Here is a 10,032-nt window from a genome sequence, read left to right on the forward strand (position 1 = left end):
ACAGTACCTTTGAGGACCTTACATCCTTGCATTTCGCTTCTTGTACCTGTATGAGCAGTGACAGATAAACCTTCTTGATTCTTGATGTGAATAAATTATATACACACACACACACACACACACACACACACACACACACACACACACACACACACACACACACACACACACACACACAGACTATCAACAGTGAAAATGAGACTGATAGATGTACAGTAATGTATACTGCCCCTCAACAGTGAGTATCTGGATAATATATGTACAGTCTGAGTCTAACAACAATGATTATAACAGTGAATATAATGAATAATATGAGATATGAGTGACTAGCCTGCTGCTGTTGATGTGCAACAATGGTGGGATACTCTGTGTGTGTGTGTGTGTGTGTGTGTGTGTGTGTGTGTGTGTGTGTGTGTGTGTGTGTGTGTGTGTGTGTGTGTGTGTGTGTGTGTGTGTGTGTGTGTGTGTGTGTGTGTGTGTGTGTGTGTGTGTGTGTGTGTGTGTGTGTGTGTGTGTGTGTGTGTGCGTGCGTGCGTGCGTGCGTGCGTGCGTGCACGTTTTATACACCGGAACTTATACAATGTGGTAGCCTGTTTTTATTCTAATACATAATAGAATACTGTCTTAATAAAACATGCTTTGATCTAACGGCACCTAGGTCCAGCTACTGAGCAGTTTGTTGTAGAAAGGAAGAAATATAATGATAAAAATTGTATCTGATCTGAGGTTAAGGTTTGTACAAGGCAAATGTTATGTAATAATTTCTATGTTCTTTTCTTCAGTGATCTGTACATTCTTTCATATATATTCATCTTGAATGAGAAATTGGCTCAAGTTGGTTGAAGAGTGTATTTCTACAAACACTGTCTACAAAGGTTAGGATAGAGTCAAATGAATGTACTGTATGCTGTGAATATTCACTGCACATCTTAAATACAAAGTTTGTCCCATGGGGATATATGGCCAAAACGGACAGTAATTAGCCTGTAGGAATTCAACACATTTGTCTCATTACCCAAAAGCTGAAGCCATCACTTATTTAATACTTTAGTTTGAATTAAACACATTTTCTGCTAGTTTCAACACACATATTGTTTCAGTGTGGTATGACAGACTGCTGAAAATGAGGCTTTTGTAAAGGGGAAAAAAAGGAACCCAAGATGAGACAATAGAAGCATAAAGACATTCTCTAGAGAACATCAACTGTTCCATAATTTGGCCTTTGTCAGATGGAGCTGAGATAGAGGGGCTTAACGGTGAAAAACCTACCTGGCTAAATGAACAGGCGGTGTGTCATCAGGGTTTAGAATAGTCATTCGTTCTGTGGATCCTTGCTGTACAGTACGCCAGCAGGTCTGTATCTGTGGCTGTCAGCGGTGACAAGTCTCAGAAACGCACACCTCTAATCTTGCCGCCTCCTCCTCCTCCTCCTTTTTTCTTTACCTCAACCACAATGCAAGGGGAGAGAAAAAATACTGACACCCTGCGCAAATATTAAACATCCTCCAAGCCTATTGAAACATCTTTTCTCTAAAGCTCGTTTACATCCCCCACCGTCTCTCTCTCTCTCTCTCTCTCTCTCTCTCTCTCTCTCTCTCTCTCTCTCTCTCCCCCGCTCTCTCTCTCTTCTCAGCCTTGGCATTGTTTCCTCAGAAGCCGTGGCAGCCGGATCATCTCCATCTCTTAGTGTCAATTAAAAGTGAAATATCTGCATTTGTCAACATATCATTTGTGGTGGGGCCGTGACGCGCGGCTGATTTGTCGGCCGATTCCTGACACTGAGGAGGTAGCGCGGAGACGGCCGTCTCCCTCATTAGACCCGGAGCTGGCACCATGATGGCTGACACTGCCGTGCGGCTCCGCTTCCCGCCGTGCACAACGCTTCTGCCTGACATGATACTTACCCGGGAACAGCCCTCGTCTGTCAGTGCTGTCACTCGCCTTCCCAGCCAGCCAGGCAGGGAAGGAGATGGAGGGGAGGGAGGGAGGGAGGGAGGGAGGGGGTAGAGATGAGGAGGGTTGGTTGGGGGGGAAAGAGGGGGGGCGCCACACACTGATCCATCCATCCATCTATATACACAACTACAGAGAGGCTACTATGAGACACTGTTCCCCCCACAGATCACACATGGGAGACAGCAGACAGGAATGTCCACAGAGGTTACCTGTTCAAATCCCACACACTTCAGTTTTCTGCTGCATGCAGGATTTCAGAGCTCACTTTGACCTGAAGTGCTGCAAGCAAACAAGATGGTGCTGAGTGTGGTTGCCTTGTTTTGCGCTCCTCATCACCCTGGTTATTCTCCTGTTTTTTTGTATTATTTTCACCTCTAAAGTGGGCGGCTGATTGAGTCAGAATCAGAATCAACTTTATTGTCACATCATAGGTTTACAGGTGTAAGAAGGGGGTGAAAGTCTTTTTCATGCAAGCTCCATCGTTTGTAGATTTCAGCAAAGGGGGGCAGAGAGAGCAAGAGCAAGGAGGAAAAACTCAAAAAAAGCAACAGGCCAAAAGAAAAATCTAAGATATGTACATTTAAACATAGCTTATAGAAGCAGCAAGTATGTACATTAGGTTAGACATACAGTAAGGTGCAAAAAAACACTTGGACAGGTGGGGAGAACTCTCTGGGAAAGGCAAGGGAGGCTGTATGTGTCATGGTCAACAATGCTTTGTGTGATCTCTTCATTACAAGTCTTTCTTTCTTCCTGGACCTGGAATATCTCTTGCTCCTGTGTCAGCCATTCTGGCCTCCCAGGGAATTCACGGCTATTGTTGTGATACACTAGCTGTGTACATCCCACCACCAAGTCACAATGGACCTGGCACTCAAGGTACCATTTGGGACCATGTGGAAAACAGGCATCTAGAGGCCACTTTCAATGTGGTTTGAGACTGAGGAAATATGATCAAAATACCTTATACACACTTTAGACACACTCTCTGTCTGTCTGTCTGTCTGTCTGTCTGTGTGTCTGTGGGTGTGTGTGTCTCTCTCTCTCTCTCTCTCTCTCTCTCTCTCTCTCTCTCTCTCTCTCTCTCTCTCTCTCTCTCTCTCTCTCTCTCTCTCTCTCTCTCTCTCTCTCTCTCTCTCGAAGTGGAACGAAACATTTTTGAAGTGGAACACAACTTACATGATACTGACCATGATACTGACATTATACTGACCATGATACTGACATTATACTGACCACGATAGTGGTCATGATACTGACATTATACTGACCATGATACTGACATGATAGTGACCATGATAGTGACCATGATACTGACATTATACTGACCATGATACTGACATTACAGCACTGCATTCGTGGATGGTGACCCCCCCCCCCCCCCCCCAGCAGGAATCTGAGAAGAGGAAGAGAGAGAGATATGTAGGGAGAAAGAGAGAGAGAGGCCGATGTGGGTTGGCAGTTCTTCCTTGGCCTACTGTGAGTGCAATCGGCCGCTGCTGATGGTGTACCAATTACCAATTTGGGTGAGCAAAAAGTGGTTTTGCAAGACAATCTTGTCAGTTGGAAATGGCCATGTCCTATTTGGGGATTTGCATAATGATCCAAGGAATCCAGGGGGGAAATAATTTAAATTGTATGACCTGCGGTTCAAATTATAGGACAAAACGTGAATCGGCCTGTTACAGCCCCACCATGAGGCCGATTTAAAAAATGGAGGGTGATATTTCTTCCTTGCCCTATTGGGACTGTGCGTGCAAAGTTCCACGGCAATCGGACACTGTGTTTATGGTTTGTGACAGTGAAGTGACAATTCAGACCTTTTTCATAAGAAAAAAGAAGAAAGAAAGAAAGAAAATAAATAAGACCATTACTGCATCAAAAGTAATCAACAAACTATACTAAACTGGTCAAATAATATAAGGAAGAGGCAAACATTTTGAAAATAGCAGATCTACAAGCTCACAACGCCTCGTAACGTGAGGCGTTGTGAGCTTGCTATTTTCACAATATTTATCTGTGGTACCGGTCAAACAAAATGTCATGCCTCAACTCCTACAATTCCAAGTGCTTATCAGGGAGGGGGTCCCCAGTTCAAATATGATTATGTTGGGGGGGTCATGGCCTGAAAAGGTTGAGAACCACTGCTCTACTGTATGTTTAATCACAGGCTGCATCCTGTAAGCCTGTAGATCTGTCTGACTATTTAAGTTCCTTGCCACTGCTGTAGAGTCTCTCTCTCATGGTGAGTGCACATGCACACGCACAGCTACACTCCTAATACACATAATGATCAAATACAATTCTGTGACAATATTGAGTTGTGCCTGTTTCACTATATTTGTTAGGCGTGATATTATAAATTGGGAATAAGCTGATGTCAATGGCGATAACAAAAGGTGAATGTGGTCGTTATCTGTAGCAGCATGCATGGCTTAATTGCTCTGGGAATTCTATATGCGACTCCTTCCACCCACCACCATGTCATTCACTCATCTCTCCATTGCAGCTTAATGCTCTCCTGGACAGCCTGTTCCCCTGTCGTCAGCCTCCAGCACAGAGGTACTTTTTTGAGGGTTCGAGGCCTCTTTGCATCTCTTGGCTTTCACTATTCTTCCGCCGTTTTTTCTGTCCTGGCCTAACCGCGTGGTAACTTTTTACGAAAATCGGCAATATGGTAGAGGGCTATGCCAAACGGCCAAGGCACGAAACTCACAACCATTGGCCAAAGGGTGGCGCTGTAGCACTCAATTGAAAATGCCGACTTTGAACAGGTACAACTCATGCCCTGTTTGACCTGTGGGAGGGGAGGGGCGAGGAGGAGAGTGGGCGGGATTAATGGCCTGTGACTTCACTATCCAAGGGCCAATCTCAGATTACTTTTCAGCCTAATTATTCATAAAACCCCAGACCACAGAAAATCCACTGAATGTTCAAAGGGTGCAATTGAGGTCATAAAACCCCCCAAAAAACTTTTTTTTTTTTTTTTTTTAGTGAAAATGAATGTCATAGAACCTTTAAGCGTTCCCAATAAATAAGAATGTTTATCTGAGCCAGTCTGAGCTAGCATCCTTAATTTTGGAGTGCCGCTTTTTCCACTTCGGTGGTATTTGAATCTGGTTACATTTATAGCTGAGCACCCACTGCCTAAACAAAAAGGCATCTAGGTATTTCTTATCGTCTTAGTGTCATCATGGTCAGTATGTCAGTATTGTGGTCAGTATCATGGTCAGCAGTATCATGGTCAGTATGTCAGCATTGTGGTCAGTATGTCAGTATTGTGGTCAGTATCATGATCAGTATCATGGTCAGTATGTCAGTATTGTGGTCTGTATGTCAGTATTGTGGTCTGTATCATGGTCAGTATGTCAGTATCATGGTCAGTATCATGTCAGTATCATGGTCAGTATCATGTCAGTATCATGGTCAGTATCATGTCAGTATCATGGTCAGTATCATGTCAGTATCATGGTCAGTATGTCAGTATCATGGTCAGTATCATGTCAGTATCATGGTCAGTATCATGTCAGTATCATGGTCAGTATCATGTCAGTATCATGGTCAGTATGTCAGTATCATGGTCAGTATGTCAGTATCATGGTCAGTATCATGTCAGTATCATGGTCAGTATGTCAGTATCATGGTCAGTATGTCAGTATCATGGTCAGTATGTCAGTATCATGGTCAGTATCATGGTCAGTATGTCAGTATCATGGTCAGTATGTCAGTATCATGGTCAGTATCATGGTCAGTATGTCAGTATCATGTCATTATCATGGTCAGTATGTCAGTATCATGGTCAGTATCATGTCAGTATCAGAAATAGGCTCTCTCCCTCTCCACCCCTCTCACTCTCCATGTTGAATTCCATCTATCCAAACATTCTTGGTTCATCCGCCCCCACAGAGAGTGATCAGAGAGGCCCGCTCTCCTCTCCTGCCTCCCTCGTCTTCATTAGGGAGAGAACCACTGACCGAGTCAGCAGCCACCCTGGGTGGGAGTCGCTCAAAGACACAAAGGAATGTTCCATTACTTCTTCAAAGAAAGAACGGTATAGGGAGGGGAAAAAAGGCCTGCTTTTGCTTGGTTGCGCGCCTGTGTCGCACATTGAAAATTGCAGATCTACAAGCTCACGACGTATATGTATAAATGAATGTATCAATGTATAAATCTGGGAGAAGGGCCAGGGAGGGTTTGACGGACACAGAGTTGGAGATATTAGATCTAAAAGAGTGTGGAAGAGGGACATACCTGTAGAGTAGCATGTAAAACGAGGAGTATAAATCGAGCCGCAATGAATTTTAATGTATGGTCTCTCCTCCTCTTCGGTGGATTAGTTTTTCTCCCCAAAACATATTCTATAGACTCTATAGAATGTATTGGCTATGCAGTGTATTGTTGCTTAGTGACCAACATCATACAAAGGGTTTGTGGTGCAAGAACAGGTGTGAAAGTAGAAATTCTATACTTTCTTTCCAGACAGTGTCTCAGTGTTTTATTGTTCATCGTATACAGTATATGGCATTTTTCACACCCGTCAATTTTGAATCCAGTAGAAAGCTGGATTGGTGCTGTGTCGCACTATATACACACAATTACAGTTACTATCCAGTTGGAACAGTAAATTAACAGTATACATCTCATATTAAAGAGTAGTCACAGAGTACTCCTTCTTACAGACCAGGGTTCTCAGTACCCAAACATGAAAAGTCTCCTTCCAAAACACAACATCCACCTTTTGAAAATAAGTGTCATTTACAAAGTGATTGATAGCATGACACTAAAACATCAAAACAAATTATAATACGTTGGACAGTCACATGAAACACATTGAACGGTCATGTCTTAAAAAGTATTGAATAGTAAGTAATGTAATAGTAATGATATTGTTTTGGGAAAATGATATGTTGTGTTTTGGGAATGGACTCTTCATAGAATGTAGAGATGTAAGTTGTACTGTACATGGTACAGCTTTAGTAAAAACGGCTCCAGTGTAAAATCACTACCCATTTTGTACATAGCTGAAACATTTATCATTCCAGTGTGTGTTTCTCAGTCTATGCTGTCGTATAATACGGATACTGAAATGATTTCTACCATACTGAAAAAAAGTTATTTGTGGCCCGATCTTCAGTCAGTCGGACCGGCACAAGGAAATTCAAAATTTTCCAACCACGTCCATTGTCAGTTATTTGTCAACTCCAAATGCCCATTTAAAATATAAAATAAAAGTGGCATTAAAAATGTACAATGTGAAATGAGTGGTTGTGTATGAGTTAAGGATTTAACTGTAAGGATTTAGGTGAAATGCACTCAGGTGGAACCTTTGCACATGCAAAGCAGGTGACCACAGGATTTCACTGATTGATTGTCTTTTGAGTCCGATGTATGCTCCATCATACGACAGTGTCGGACGCCGAAAATAGCTGAGCTACAAGCTCACAACGCGTCGCACCTGCAACGCGTTGTGAGCTTGTAGATCTGCTATTTTCGGCACAGGACACCGTCGTGCAATGGAGCATAAATTGGCCTGCAAGCTTGCAAAGTCTCCCTCCCACATCGTCTTGTTGATCATTCCTGTCATCAAGAGGAAACTACTACAACGAAACAAAGTCAGTTTGAGACCTTCTAGGTTGCTCCCGGTTACCTCTAGCGTTACAGGCTTTAAAAAAAAATATATATATATATATATATATATATATATATATATATATATATATATATATATATATATATATATATATATATATATATATATATATATATATATATATATCTCATAATGAACAGTGACATTTACAAATTATGGCAAGAGTCTGATTTTGTAAGATTACACAGACAGGGGTGACAATGATACACCGTTTGTTGTACTACTGTAAGTCTATTAATTACAAACATTACAGTGAGTTTTCCTTCGTTGACCGTCCATTCAACCACTTACGCCTTATTTACTTCATTGTACGACAGTGTCATGCTAAAGTACAGAGAATAACAGATCTGCAAGCTCAAAACATAAGTGGGTGTTGCTTTTGAAGCTAAGAGCAAGGGAATGCTGCAGTAGTGGCCAGACCCAACTGAAAACCTAATTGAATTCTAATGGTAAAATGTGGATTAGTGAGGTAATTGCCTCCACTGTATCCATAAAAAAAACTGGTCAATAACACATAATATTTCATGTTTTGTACATTATTACATATACCGTCAATATTTTAGGGATTTCAATTGTCTCAAGTGAATGTTTTAAAATGGGGAAGTAAGATAGCTGATGTGGGATTGATGCTCATATTAAAACATGATTTCTGATTGGTGGGGATGCCAAAGGCTTGACACTATTGTCTTGCTACCAGTGATTAGCAGAGCTGACTACAGGCTCTTGAGAATCACAATGCGAGTTGTTGCTGTCGGGTGGAAACCTCATAATTATGTCCAAAACTGTAGATTTTCAGATCATCTTTTTTTCCAAAAATAGTAAAGATAGCAGATCTACAAGCTCAAAAGCTTGTAGATCTTGTACAGTATATGTACTGTATCAACAATAAGCACCTTTAGTAGACAGTGAAAGAGGTTTGTAAAGTTAGCAGCAGAGGGTGTGTAGTGAATGAAAGGCAGGTGAGAGGTTGGGTTCATGTGGGTACAGTTCACCTCCGGTAGAGTTTATACTGTAGGTGAACACCATTCAGCTTAAAATATCCTATGAATTATTGATGTGGTCTTGCACAGTCCAGTCATTATTAGTGAACATAAAACACTCTCCCAAAGCGAGAAACCAAAGAAAAAAACTCATAATTGTGGTGCTTATTTAACCACTTAAACCCTTTAGTCTTAGTGGAACAGACTTGTGTTTTACAACTGTACTCAGACCGCTTTTTTCGGTTGACACAAAAATCTCTTCGCCCAAAATAGCCGATCTGCAATCTCGAAACACATTGCCATGCGACACGTTTTGAGATTGTATATCTGCTATTTTTGCCGAATGTTCTCCACGGCATGCTGGGGTTCAAGTGGTTCAAACGTAAAGGTATGATATCTGGAGTTAGGCTACCGAGTTCCCTGTGGAAATCACCCTCCACCACCATTAGACAGGCCTTAAGCATGGACTGTAAGCCTTACCCTGAAACCCACAGGGGGGAAAAAAAGCCAGAAAGAGCCAGGAACAGCTGGAGAAGGTCTGTCGAGGCAGAACTCAAAGGAAACAAGAACATCCTGGAAGGAAGCAGAGGAGAACACCAAACCAGCTGGAGAAAGTTCATGAATGACCTGTGCTCCCCAAAAGTCAAATCTGGAGTTACTTCATTCAGTACTTATATTGGGAAAGATGCTAAAGGTAGAATTACAGTTACTTCCCAGGGAGATTTTAGAGGGAGATATGGGAACATTTTCTGGATCAAAAAACAAAACACAGTGAAACTCATTCATGTATAAAATGCTAAATCACTTCAACCTCTACAGCAGCAAAATAATCTCAGGTCTCATGTCATCATGTTTGAGTCAAGGTTTTCTCCAGTTTCCAGCTTTGGGAAAGAGTTGTTTCTGTCCAGCCAGAGACTACAAGAGTAAGAGTATTACAATCCCAATCCCCTTACATGTAATACCAAACATATCTTACAGTGACTTTAACCTTTTTAGAGCACATCACATATTTTTACATAACACATCAAAGACATGGACAACATACAGTATATTTACAAAGTGACAAATAAAGTACAGTGGTTTGCCTATTAAGCTACTTAGTGCACGTCGATAGAAAAATACAATGATTCTGAACACCAAAGTCAGTGTTTTCCGCGGTTCCTCGCAAAACTTAGTGAGGGCGTCATTGATGTCCACAGGTAGATCCGAGTTCTTGGGTCAAAAACGCCATAGATAATCCACAAAGTCTCGTGTTTATAGTGGGTCCAGCAGGGTCATAGACTCCCCGGATGAGCCTCCCATCCGACAGGAATGCCTGAGTATCACACAGTAAAATCCTGAGTGTTCATTTAGCTACGAGAGCTAAATGAACACTGATGATTCTACCGTGCAGCCAGAGAGGCAGGTCTCTGCCCTTTTTCCCTATCCGTGGCTGAAGCTCAAACC

This window comes from Gymnoscopelus braueri (assembly GCF_963280865.1).
Source record: "Gymnoscopelus braueri genome assembly, chromosome: 7".
NCBI classification, from domain to species: Eukaryota; Metazoa; Chordata; class Actinopteri; order Myctophiformes; family Myctophidae; genus Gymnoscopelus; species Gymnoscopelus braueri.